The sequence below is a fragment of the Bactrocera neohumeralis genome, chromosome 4 (assembly GCF_024586455.1).
Source record: "Bactrocera neohumeralis isolate Rockhampton chromosome 4, APGP_CSIRO_Bneo_wtdbg2-racon-allhic-juicebox.fasta_v2, whole genome shotgun sequence".
Classification (NCBI taxonomy): Eukaryota; Metazoa; Arthropoda; class Insecta; order Diptera; family Tephritidae; genus Bactrocera; species Bactrocera neohumeralis.
In genome coordinates, this window is record NC_065921.1 from 64,047,690 (window position 1) to 64,061,540 (window position 13,851).

Sequence of the window (13,851 nt, forward strand, 5' to 3'; positions counted from 1 at the left end):
TAAGCTCCACCGCCTTACATTTATACTTTTTGCTTATTATCAGATAAGAAAGTTCAAATCTTGCTTTAAAAAAATATGTCAGATCTTCGATTTTTCCAAAAATTGTATGCTCTATAAAAAGAAAAACGTACGATTTCACCGTAAACTTAACCGTTTAAGAAATGTTAACGATTAATGTTTTAAGGTAAACTCCTCATGCCTGGAGAGACTTTCTTAGAGGCGTCTAAGCACCTAGTTTTCAAAATGCCGAGCGAAAAAATATATTCATTTTTTGACTCAACCTAATATCTATTTATGTATATTTACGTTTGTCTACTTTATAAAATATTTGGCAGACATTGCGTGATGTCGCGAAGTTTCGAGACGCCAACATGTCAACCCATTCCTCGTCTGCTGCTCCACACAACACACAACACTGTCAATTGTGCTTTCTGCTTTTTAAACCGGTGCAGTTATATTATGTTGGACTTGAAAGCGATACACGTTTTGATATAAAATAAAAAAATCACATCGCTATACTTGTCTCTTTGACAATTTATTTAAGAGACCTCCAAAAAGTAGTTTTGGCAGTGAAGTCAATGATTAAAATTATTCCTAAAAAATTTTCCTCAAATAATCCATCAACAATGATAGATATAAAGTCTAAAAAGAATTCGTAAGTGCTTACATTCACAAAGTGAAAAACGATATAATAGAAGACAGATCTTTTAATCCTTAAACGATACGTTTATAGGTCATTTTGAGCTTTAAACAAACAAACTAAGGGATAAACTCATTTAGTAAAAAAAGTTTAAAATATTTTGCAAGTGATCAAGATGGAAAGTAATTGCTAGGCGTTTTAATTCGCTAAGCAAATGCTGAAATTATTAAGAGTAGAACTTTTAACGCTTTAAAGAGCGCGATTATAAAAGTTGGCGCATTCTGTAGCTGAGAAAGTTAAGAACGCTTGGCAAGACACTAAAAGATTTTGAAGATCGAAGCAAAAATTAAATAAAATTTTATTAATTTTTAATAGATAATATATAGTATATATCTAATTAGAAGGACTTACCTTCTTCGAAGTTATAGTTGTCGCGGTTCTGAAATTAAACAAAATAGATATGAACATATTAGAAACTTGTGAATATCTTTTATTACTTCAAATAATTTCTTAATCATATTATGAGTTGGATGTAATCAATAAAAGACAGATAGGCGATATAATTATTAGAGACTTGCTAAAAGTTAGCTTTGGGTTCTGAAGAAGGCATACAAAATATGAGTTTGTAAAACTTCAAGAAATCTTTTTACCAGATAAAACATTTCGGTTTTTTAATAACTTCCAATTTATATCACTTTTAAGAAGGTTTGAGATAAAAGTCCACAAGTAAGTAGAAATTGTATGCATTTGGGTCCTTAGTTAATAAAAAACAATAGTGATATTTTTTAGGACCAAAATTTCAACTCCATTTTGGTGCGGATAAAAAGTTACATAAAAATTAAAAAAATATTAAATTCTTTTATCATAAAATTTATAATTGGACAGTGACCCATGGAATTGCAAACAACAACCGAATGCTTATGAAAGTGACTGTCAGGTATAATTCAGTTAGAGAAAAGAAAAATACCTACAAAAATACATTCAATGCAATACAAATGCATTTTTATCCTAGATTTTTTTCTTAAAGTCCCCGCATTTATCGTTTTACTTTAATTCGCCCACATAAACCTTGAACTAGTTTCCTAATTAAAGTGCCTGGCAGTCATCGCCACTCTTTGGCTATCAATGCGCTATTTTGTGTAAACAACATTATTTTTGGCCACAAAATTTATCGCTTTCTCTCGGTGACCCAATTTCACATATTTAAATACTTTTTGTAGCATACTTTTGTGCTGATTAGTAAACTGATTATAATTAAAAGTAACGGTGAACGTGAATGTGAGACATAATGTTTGAAAATTTCACGAATTTGGCATACTTGATCGTGCAAAGTATTTGTTTTTGGGGCTGCAATTGGTTTTTGGCACACAAGGACGTGAACCAGAATTTTGGCAATGGCAGCCGAAAGCGTTTAATTGGCGTTAGAGCTGTAGTGATTGCACAAAAAATATTTCCTTTTGCTATTTTGAGTCGAAATTTGTTTGAAAATAGGAAAATTACAAAATCGCAAAATTGTTTTACCGTAAAGCCGATGCCGTTTTATTAAGTATAGCAAATAAGTAAAAAATCATAAAACTAATTTAAATTTTGGAAAATAATTTAAATGTTAAAATTAAAAAATGTTAATTTATTTTTATAGGTTATTTTTTAAAGGGCAAATTCTCGCTCTGTCATATATAAATATCTCGGAGTTATCGTTGAAAAAAACTGATTTGGAAAAAGCATGTTAAGAGCAGGGCTTCCAAAGCCCTTCGAATTCAGAACTCCTGCAGAAGAACCATTGCGTCAAAGAGGGATTTTTGATCAGACATAGTCTCTTGATTCAGTGATGTGGTGGATTGCATTATCAAAAACGTGCCGCATTAATCACCTGGAACAGGTGCAACGTGCCTGATTATGAATTATGAACATCAACAATGACTCTGGAAGTTATCCTCGATATTCGGCCAAAACATACTCACTTAAAGTAAGCCTTACAGGCTTGGAGTTGGACTCGAAGTCAGTGTGGGCATGACATCATACAATACCTTATTAATGAGCTCAGGATAAATTGGCACTGCGCCGGAGAAAAGGAGACTCGTGGGGAATTAGTAGTATTTAATTACCATATCTTTCCATAGGAGAGAAAAATAGACCAATTATTCTGTGATCGAGAGTTCCAAAGAAAAAATCTACTTATTATTCACCGATGAATCGAAGAAGAGGAAATAGGAACAGGAGCAGGCTTCTACTGTAATAATCCATACGCAGAAGATAGCTTTAAGAAATTGTTGGCATAACTGAAAAGTCCATAAAACTTCTAGTGGACAGCCAAGCGGCAATGAGGACAATCCGTATCGGCAATACTAAGTCTCCTTGCGTTAGATTATGCAAGCAGTCATTAACCAGACTCTCAGTATATTGTCTGGGTGCTCAGTTATACATATAAGTACAGATATAAATTAGAAATGAGACGAATTGGCTCGCTGCAGAGCAGCTGGGAGCACAATTCCTCTAAGAATTTGATACAATAGCAACACCGGGCATACCGCAAAGTTACTCTGGTGTAGTGTTTATGAGGGACAGACCAAAAAGATTCTACTTATAGAAAACAGGGAACTTAGTAATATTGTGGGGGTTATCACTTGGAACCTACCTTTAAGTTTCCATCTTCACAAAATTGGAAAAGTGGATTCGGAGGAATGCAGTACAAGAATTACCAGGCTTCAGCCGAATGAAACCGGCAAAATTTAGAGCATTGGAAGCCGTTAAATATAGGCTTCCAATGCTCTAAATTTCTGTTTCTTATGGTTTTGTATAATTGAAGTGTTTAATACATTTTAAAGACTCTAGCATATAGCTGCCTTAGAAACTGGACGATTGAAATCAAGTGCTTGCATGAAAAACTTTTTCTGCTCAGTTGGTTTTACTAGAGTTGGCAAGGGATATTGTCCGTAATGTTGTATTACAGCTTCGGTGAAACAGAAGTTACGGTTTTTCTTCTTTTTCTGTTATTTAACTGTTTCCTTAAATTTATTTCACTTCTAATTACACATATATCCTTAAAATTCTGCTCCATCTACTGCTGTCTACTTTCGCTTGCTCACCTCACTTTGCTCTTAGATGTGAAATGCATATGTATGCGTCAGTGTGTGTGTGCACGTGCACTCGCTTCTCGACTGCTTTAATTGATATTAACGGCGGGTAAGATGGCATTAGCGTTTGTGGCGCCCAAAAGCGTTGCGCGCAATTATATTTAAAACGCACACACAAAGCTACACAGAAAGCAAACACTTGCATACATACACCAACACATACACTCAAAGCAGGTATGGGAGAGCAAACATTTTTACCTTTGTGCGCTTTTTATTGCTCTACTACTTCCGCTTTTACTTTATTTGACTTTACTTTGCTTGATTGGAATTTATGTGCTCAGCGCACCAACAAACATTAAAGAAGAATTCTAAGCACATTGCTCTGTGTGTGTGTGAGTCCTACTTATGCAGCGAATATTCGTAAAAAAAAACTCGAAGAAGGGCAAGTGGCGTCACGTGCTGCCCAGCGGCGCTAATGTGTGGCAAATAAACACAGATTTCGTTATAATCACCTTACATTTTGTTGTTGTTGTTGTTTATTATGTTTTAACCCCTTTTTCTTACTTAATTTTTTTGAAGTTCTTTTCGTTTCCATATTTTTGGCAGTTTTCTTTGGGATTTTTTAACACTGTTTGCTATTTGCTATAAATTAATTTGTTTATGTGGCAGCTTAGAGGGTATACAGCATGCAGACTACTACAAATTAATACCAACAAATTTATAAGCTGATGCTGCTTTAAAATAGACTGCGTCGCATAAGCCAAGTATATATTTTTCGGTATTTATTATTATTTTTCTACCAACCCTATACCATTAACAACCCTGTTAGCTAAAGATGAAAGGTAAATGCTGATTTGTGGCAACTAAAAATTCGCAACCATTTTTACTAAAAAAATTAGTACTTAGACAACACCTGTTAACTCCAACAGTTGCCTTTAAAGGTTGACTATGGCCTTCCATGGTTGAAATATCACCGATAAACTATGTCGACCCTTATCATGTTTAACTAATTTCAGTTAATTTTAATAATAAGCATACAAACAATTACTTCTGGAGAATGTAGCGAATATGAACCATAATCGTCAGTTTTAATAATAATTTGGCCCAAGCGCCATCTAGCGGAATTTTTGTTTTGTGCATTTGAGTTTCTCCTGCCTATGCATCGACATTTTATATCGAATCGAGCAGAAAATTCGATTTTTGTAGTAATCTTCTTTCAGCGAATGTGATCATAAATATGATATCTTGGTGACGATGGTGCCGACTATAGCTCCATCTAGTGAAGCTGGTAGTCTCGGTGGTGGGAACTACATCACCCAATATGATGTTTGTTAATAATTCTACCGGGATGACATCTGTCATAGTTTATTTCCTCTTCATTTAACAAAGTCGTTGTAAATATGAAGCTCTAATATCATATCATATTTCCTTATGGTCCAATCCCGTCATTCTATCGGCAGATAAATATTTTTCTCTTTCTTCTTTAGACATTTTTAGATGCAACCACATTTAAAAAAGAACAAAATTTAAATAAAGAGAGTAAAGAAGAGATCTCAGCAGAGTGTTAGAGAGATCAACTGAAGTTCTTTCATTATATCTCACAATAATACTATTATGTAAAAATCACTGTGAAAACGATGGAGCTTATTTTTAGTGACTGACGAAATTTTGCATCAATTCAATTAACATTAGGTATTCCTCTATACGTATATTAATCTTGTAAGGTAAATAGCTGGCTTTCTCGTGAGGCCTCGACGCCTGCCCGTTGTGATGTCCAGAAGTCCTACGTTTGGATTTAAAAGACCGTCGCATACTGAAAAAACGCCTAGAGCCTACCACAAATTTATTGAGGCCCTAAATATCATATTCGCCAAAGTATGGCAACCTTTATCTGACAAAAGCAAGACAGTAGAAGAAAAAGTGTCATCGGCTTTACAATTTCCAACGATTCCGTGGGGACCAGGCACCCAGGCAATATTAAATTGTGAGTAGCTTGATGTTACTGCTACTGAGGTCATAAATTAGTTACCTAGTTTTGTTCTACCTGCGTGCGATTCCGTTACACTCTCATATCTTTCGAAAGTATTTATGTGCGCGGAGAGGACTTCTCTAGAAGTATGATTCGCTGCGCAATGATACAAGTTATCAAGTTGTAGTCGAACTGAAAGAGGATTTCGGAATGTTTTCCTCTGGGATCCTTAGTAAGTCCAGTTTCCTTCGCAACTATGCTTTCACCGGCTATGTATATGTGGAGCATTATGTGCTATCATCGGTCTTGTACGTAGTGCAAAGAAAACCAATCATGTTGAACATGTTCAAGTTCAAGTTGTTTAGTGAAAGCAGTTTTACTGAGCACCCTCCACCAGACAAATACATAATAAAACAGTATTGTCTTAACTATGGCTCCGTTAATCTAAAGCACAAGTTTTGGTGAGAGACCTCACCACTGCCTATTAGCGCCTTTACAACAATATGAGGCAACCAATGCCTTCATCAACCTCCACTCAAGATTGGGCTTAAATGATAGCTTACTATCAAAGATGAGGCATTCGAGACCTGCCCAATGAGGAAAGGGAAGCATGCGGGATTTTATATCCCCTGGTAAATAAAACCAGTTCAGTTTTATTTGGATTGTAAACTAAGACGCTTCTTTCCACCTAGCAGGCTACCACATTGAGGCATTCTTGTGCCTTGTAAGCGGTACTCAGGAATTTTATTTTAACAGAACATTATAATCGCCTTAGGCTATATAACTAGAATATCGTTATCTAACATATATATTCATATTACATAAAGTACTGCTATGAGCAAAATATAGTAAGACTTTGTTCATAATTAAAATAAAATTCTTAATTTGTTCTTCAAAATCTCTATCACCCCTCTCAAGTTGATATCCCTTGGCTTCAATACACTTGGCTAACGTCTTTTTCAATCTTCGAAACAGTTACTAAAGTCAATTTCCGGAGTAGCGATTCAGGTTTATTGTCTTCAATTGACTCAATTCGCTTTTCACAGAGCGGTCGTTTGAGTTTGCTGAGTAGCCAAAAGTCACACGGGGCTAAGTCAGACGAATACAGTGGTTGAGACGCGATATTGGTTAAAAATTTAGCGATCAATGCAGAATACGACGATGATCGTGACGCAAAAAGCACGAGTTTTTGGCCTATAATTCCGACCTTTCTTTACGAATAGCTTCACGGAAATGGCGCATTGCACTGAAATGGTACCACTTGTTGCCAGTTTGTTCAAAGTGCACCACACCTAGATAATCAAAGAAAAGTGTCAACATAACCCTGATTTTTGAACAGCGCTGACGTTGTTTTTACGGCTTCGGCTCACCTTTGCCACGATATTCGGCCGATTGATCGTATATTTCCGGGTCGAAATCACAGATCCAAAATTCCAGTAATAATATGTTTTATAGCATCCTGGTAGTTGCAAAACATTGTATCACAGATGCTGGTTTTCGAAAACCAATTGTACTTTCACTTTTCTTTGGTCCAAATGATCTTTCAAAATGGTTTCGACTGGTCCTTGCGATATTCCAACAATGCTAGTAAGATATCTAACTGTTAATCGTCGATTCTCAAGCACAAATTACTTTATTTTCTTGACGTGTTGATCATCAGTTGATGTTGATGGCTTTTTTGATCTGACATTTGAAACAGACGTCACAGACACTCATACCAATCTAAATAAAATATTTCGACAAGTGGAGTTTTGAGTGAAATTTAAATTAAAAAGTCTTACTATTTTCTGTCCACATTCTTCCAAATGTCGAGCGATGGGCCATTGTGACGCGACATCATATTTGGCAAGTTAAGACGCATTTGTGGAGCAAACACCAGAAAATATTATTGTTTAGAGACATATTTTGTAGCTTAATTGTTAATAAATCTGTTATTTATAATCATTATAAGCAATGTCTGAGCTTCTAAGATTTAAGATTTTTTAGAAAATACAATTTTTTTATATCTTTTTTAATTTCTTTTAAAGAAAAAATAATTTCGGTGCATAAAAAATGCTATTATAATTGCATTATGCCACTCTGAAATCAAAATCGCGCAATCAAATCTCTGCGTCACTACAGTCACGTCAAAAGTTTTAATTGTGCCGCGAGACTGAAATTAACCCGGCAAACGGCAGCAGCGATAGCTAGAAACGAAAGACAAATACATTGAAAAAAATAAAACTGAAATCAAAACTTTCGACAGTTCGCAGTTGCCTATGAAATGATAAAGGGTCGGGGAGGGAAGGCGGCGAAGGGCGAATATTTTGAGCAGTGGCGCCACAACTATTTATTGAATTAAATTCTTACCATACAGCAGTACACACACAGTCACAGGCACGCAGAAAATCACACGTACACCCACATGTCTCCTAGTCGCAGAGGCTGCCAAACATGCAGCCTTGCATGCGTGTGTGAGCCAGTGACGGCATATTTGCATATGCACAGCCATTTTATGAATATTTATATATGAATGTACATATATGTACATATGTGTAAGACTGTATGTGGGTGTGCGTGCGCGTGCGAATGCATTAAATTACAACTTAAAGCAATCTTGCGCCCAACAACCGAGCCAAACGCGTTCTACACTCTCTCCACAACCATTTGGCCTCTCTATTCCAACCAATCCTTTCACTCCTCTGCTATCTCTATCCCGCTCTTTTGCTCCTTTTGTCATGCAATCATGCGGCAAGCAACAACAAATGGCATGGCATTTGCCATCACACACCGAAACATGCGAGCGTTTAGCATTTCCGAATTGCTTCATGCGCGAGCGCCACCTTGCGGCAGCGCGTAAATGTGGCGTTGGCAAATTGGTATTAGAGTAGTAATTTCTACGGCTGTCGCTCGCATGTTTGTTGTAGTACGCATTATGTTCACATGTACATACGTACATGCACAGTAATTATTGTTGTTGCATTTGTTGTAGTCGAAGTGCCGTGGCACGCCAATTTGTAAGCCATCAACTACGTCGCGCTCGTTATCCATACAATGGGCTCGCGTCTCACTATGGATTTCCTCTCTAAGCGAGCAAGCATATGCAGAAATAGTTTGCGTCTATGCAGGAGGTGAGCTGAAGACAGAGAGGCGCAGATTATGCGAAATCGCAAATATTGTCCTCGAGTACCCTGTGCGAATTCAGAGACTTCTAGGCAATGGTATATTATTTGGGCGACATTAAGCACAACCATTCGTCAAAATCGGGATAGATCTCTCGAAGCCTTTCCTTTACCAGATGAGGTTTAAGACAACGTGATCTTAGTCAATATACTAATTCTAGAAAAAGTGATACTTGCAAATAATCTGAACGGCAGTGACACATTTTTGCAACCTTTCCCAGACTTGAAAATGAGCCGAGAGAGCTTGGTTTTGCGGTGAACGAGGGTAAGGCAAAGTACTTGGAGGCTACGCACAAAGATTTCTCATGCTTTTGAAACAATACCTTTGCTAGCAACAATAAATTTGAAAAAGTTAATGACTTTGTCGAAACGAGCAAAAACTCCACCAACAATCTAAGCCTGTAGATAAGGGCAGAACAACTCTTGGCAACAGGTGCTACATACTTTGGGATCGGTAGGCAATTCAGAAGCAGATTTTGCTATCGACGAATCATTCCCGTCCTATCATATGGTGCAAAAACATGGACGATGTCGAACAGGGATAAGAAATCAATTAGAGAATTCGTGAGGAATATACTCTGCACGCCCGCATGAACAATGAATAGCGAAGTAGGTAGAGCCACGAACTTTATGTGCTCTACGGCGGGGTGGATATAGTTAAGCGTCTGAAAATCCAACGATTGCGATGATTGGGCCATGTCGCTCACATGGATGATGACGCCCAAGCCAAAAATTTTCTCCTAGTCGATACTCATGTGGGGACAACGAATTCTAGGTCGGCCATACATCCATCCACTTGCATAGCGGTCTAACCTGTCTGCACTTGGGATGTAAAACTGGCGTGATATCGTAAAGGATAGAGACAATTGGCGAAGCCAAAGATGAATAAAAAGCTCAGTATTACGGTAATGGTTTTCTTAGATCTTAAGTGTAGATCTTTCCCTCAGAAACGAAGTGTGGCATTATCGGCAGATCCCAGAAAGAGCCAATTGAGATGTAATGTTCCTACGGCGTAGTTCGCAAAAAAAAGTATATTAAATGCAGCGAGCTGCTGAACGGTGAATATTTGTTTTATAGCACAATGAGTTCAGACCAGCCGCTCGCGTGTAGATAGGTCCACCGCTTTACAGAACATACAAAGTGCTTTCCAAAGTAAACAGGACTTTTTGAATCTAGCGCCCCCTGGAGGCGCCGTCTATATGTCGACTAGTGCGTTGGAATCTGCTATGTTTATTTATTGTCCGGTGAGAATTTCATGACATTTCATTGATTGGAAGTGAAGTTATTGCGTTTTAAGTGTCGGTATGTTTGTGTTATCGGTGCCAAAATGAGCTTCGAACAAAGAGCCAACATTAGATTTTATTTCAAAATTGGTAAAACTTTTACCGAAACATTTCAATTGATGAAACAAGTGTATGGCGATGATTGCCTATCCCGTAGCAGAGTGCACGAGTGGTTTCAACGTTTTCAAAGTGGCCGTGAGGACATAAATGACGATCACCATGTGGGCCAATCAAAATCCGTGATCACCGCATATTCCATCGAAACTGTGCGTGAATTCATCAAAAATTAGCCGAAATTATAATTGAAATTCATGGAAATGGAATTGGACATCTCCTAAACATCGATTTATCGCATTTTGACCGAACATTTGCGCTTACGAAAGGTGTGTGCTCGGTTTGTTCCGCACAAATTGACAGACGACCAAAAATCGCTCAGAATCCAACATTCGAAGGACATCATTAAAGAGGTCAAAAAGCACAAAAACTTCTTTTACAATATTGTGGAGTTTTCAACGCCAAAGTGCGGAATAGAAGGCACTCGCGCATGGAGGAGTCAAAAGTGAAGACAATGCTGATTTGTTTTTATGATTCCAAGGATATTGTCCACAAAGAATTTATTCCACCCGGCCAAAACGTTAATGAGGTATTCTACCTTGGAGTTTTGAAGCGTTTGGTGCGCCGTATTCGACGTGTTCGGCCCGAATATCGCGAAGATGAATGCTGGCTTTTGTTGCACGATAATGCGCCGTCTCATCGATCGACGCTTGTGACCGATTATTTGACCAAAAATTACATTTTAACCATTAACCACTCCCCGTATTCACCTGATATAGCACCGTGCGACTTCTTCCTTTTCGGAAAAATGCATTTGCTCATGAAAGGAAAGCGTTATGGAGACGTAGAGGCCATTCAAAAGCCTTCCACCGGCATACTGGCGGCCATACCGGCCAACGAGCTAAAACACTCGTTCGACATGCTTTTGGACAATGCAAAAAGCTGTATTGAAGCAGAAGGAGACTATTTTGAATAAAATAAATTAATTTTGCCAAAAAAACCATTTGTTCTGGTTTTTTTTTTAAGTTCTGTTTGCTTTAGAAAGCACCTTGTATGTTACAGGACCTTGAAATATCTCCTGAGTGGTTTTGCATAACTTAATAAAGCACTTAATCCATTTAGAGACCTTTTATATTCGGGCTGAAGCTCCTTTGAACCTGATATATTTTATGACGCTAGGATGCAGATAATTCATATACAAAAGAAGAAAGGTGCGGTCTTTTTAAGAGTTAGGTACTTAATTATATTTCAGACTTCTTGATGTTAAGAACTGAGTTTTATTAAAGTCTTATCCAATGAAGGCTTTTAAACATAGATCTTTTGTTTGTCCACTTGGTTAAATATAGACAGTTAGAAGTGGAGAATGGTCCTAAGCACAACTTAAATTTTTAAATACTGATCTTTGGAACCCTATCTGTCGGTTGTATTAAATATCGAACTGATTTTCAGTTTGTTTCTCTTTAAGTTTACTTAAGTTGTCGCCTCTGGAATATATTCATTCATTTACTTCTTCCATTCACATTTGCAAGAATTTTTTTAAACCATCGTCTCTTTGAGACTAATTATTTTTAAGGCTTTCAATAATGAAACCTCTCGAATAGGAAGATAAGTTCTCTGCAATATCGAGCAAAACCCTTTGGAGTTCATTTGAGAGAATGATTTCCTAGAGATCCTCTCATCGAAATGCCTTCATATGTTTCCATATATATATATACCTACATCGATGCCAATGTGTTAGCATGCACGCTTTCGGAATTTCACGATGCCGTTGCTCGAAATAATTTCACAAACAAATTCGTTGCAAACGAGCGCCGTGGATCTGCGCCTCGGCTGTCGGCGTCTTCGACGCATTAAATGTGTGGCGGGCTGCTGTAATGGTTGCGGCGGCTATACTAATAACTACATAATCACAACAAGTACAACAAGCACCAGTAGTTACTACAACGATAATAAGAACAACAATGACAACACCAAAAACTGCAACAACAAAACCGTTAAATGCGTGTCGAAAACTCTTTGGGTGGCATGCCACTTTCCACTTGCCACTTCCTTTATGTCCATAAGGTTGCTGCGGCTTCACCATCTCGGGCGCCATTTAATTGTGTTCAACATTTGCTTGCGCGCCTCTTCACATCTTCTTCGCGCTGTTTGAGGCGCGGCAGCTAATGTTAGTTAAGAAAGTCTGCAGCCTTTGCGCCCAATTTTATGCTTCGATTTCATGCACATGTGCGCAGCGTGCGGAATGTACGTGTGTGTACTTGTGTTTTCGTGCAACATAACTGCATACATGGCGCTAAGGCTGGCATTACACAGTCTAATTCCCGCCTTAAACGAGTTGGCGTCGGCGACGCTTCCTTGTAGTGCAAGTGAGGTTTGCTCTGCACTTGAATTTTAACATGTAAATACTTGTTGTTGTTATTGTGTGTTGCTTGTAAGCGAAGCTGCCTGGAACTGGTTTTGTTTGTGTATTTGTATTGCTCAAGCATTGGATTTCCTGGATGTATAGTTTCACTAGAAACTTTTCTAAAAAATCAAAATCGTTTGTTTAGCTAGAATCGTGTTTATTTGTATTGCTGTTGTTGTTGCTTTCCTCAAATTTTATGTTTCATTGCAAATATTTGTAGTTTGTTGCATTTAAATGTAGTGCCGAGAACATCAATATTCTTGGGAAATGCTCACAATTACGTTAGTTTTCTTAAAATCCAAGAGTCCGTACTATTGGTTAGTCGGCTATTTTCCCAGAGTTGGCAGCAAAATGCAGTGGACTCGTACAAAGGGATCTTAGTAATTTTATCCAAGTTCTTTGAGGTAGGATCTACCATATGCATGGATGCCTAATCACAGCTGCTTAGCCATAGAAATGAGACCAACTGTGACTTGGAGAAAGTTTAATTTTTGTATATTCCTAAACTCAAGATGAATGTCATGGAAAGTGACTTGAACTTAAAAGTTTTTCGCCAGAGCGAAAGACTGCAATACAAGCAAAAATATGTATAAAGCGCCATTCCTAACTAGAAAACTGTGAAAGTTTTATGATATTTCATTCAACTGTTCTTGCGTTATCGACCTCTTTTGACTAGATTGCCTATTTCCCCTTTATGAAATTCAAAAAGAAGATCATTAGAAAAAGTAATCGTCATTATAATATAAATATATACAATATATATAAGATAATAAACGTTACAAAAAACTTCAAAGGTCACTCTTTCAAATCGAAATGTGGAAGGGCGTTAAAACAAATTCTTTAGCATGTATGGAGATATGCCGAAGGACAGAATTTTATATTAATAAAAGGCCTTATTTTGTTGCTATACCAGGTACTGTTCAACCTATGTAGTTTTTTGGAAATCTACATATTTCGAGTGAAAATACAGAATAGAAATTACTGCCTGTTCCGCCTATTCTCCTGAACTTGAGTTTAACTGAGTTTATTTCATCAGCATGCATATATACAGCGTCCACCAATAGGGATGACGTGATTTTGACAGCCGCGGCGGCCACATCTGTTTATGTATTTGTATTAAATTTTGTTATTGAGTTCGCGCAAGGTGTGCCATTTAATCATGGTACAACCTTTGTGGGTATGTTAAATCAAAGGTTTACTCCAATCAACCTCGAAGAAAATACTTAGCGCTCTATAGTCGAAATTTCAGAAGAAATGCTATACTGG

At 37.4% G+C, this 13,851-nt stretch overlaps 1 protein-coding gene across 1 annotated transcript in view; it reads right to left on the reverse strand.

Annotated features, from left to right (window-relative positions):
* LOC126756229 (mucin-19) overlaps window positions 1-13,851 on the reverse strand; it is a 535,736-nt gene that overhangs the window by 393,719 nt on the left and 128,166 nt on the right. Inside the window, 1 exon segment of the mRNA XM_050469149.1 lies at window positions 1,052-1,079. The gene's annotated coding sequence lies outside the window, so the exon portion shown is untranslated.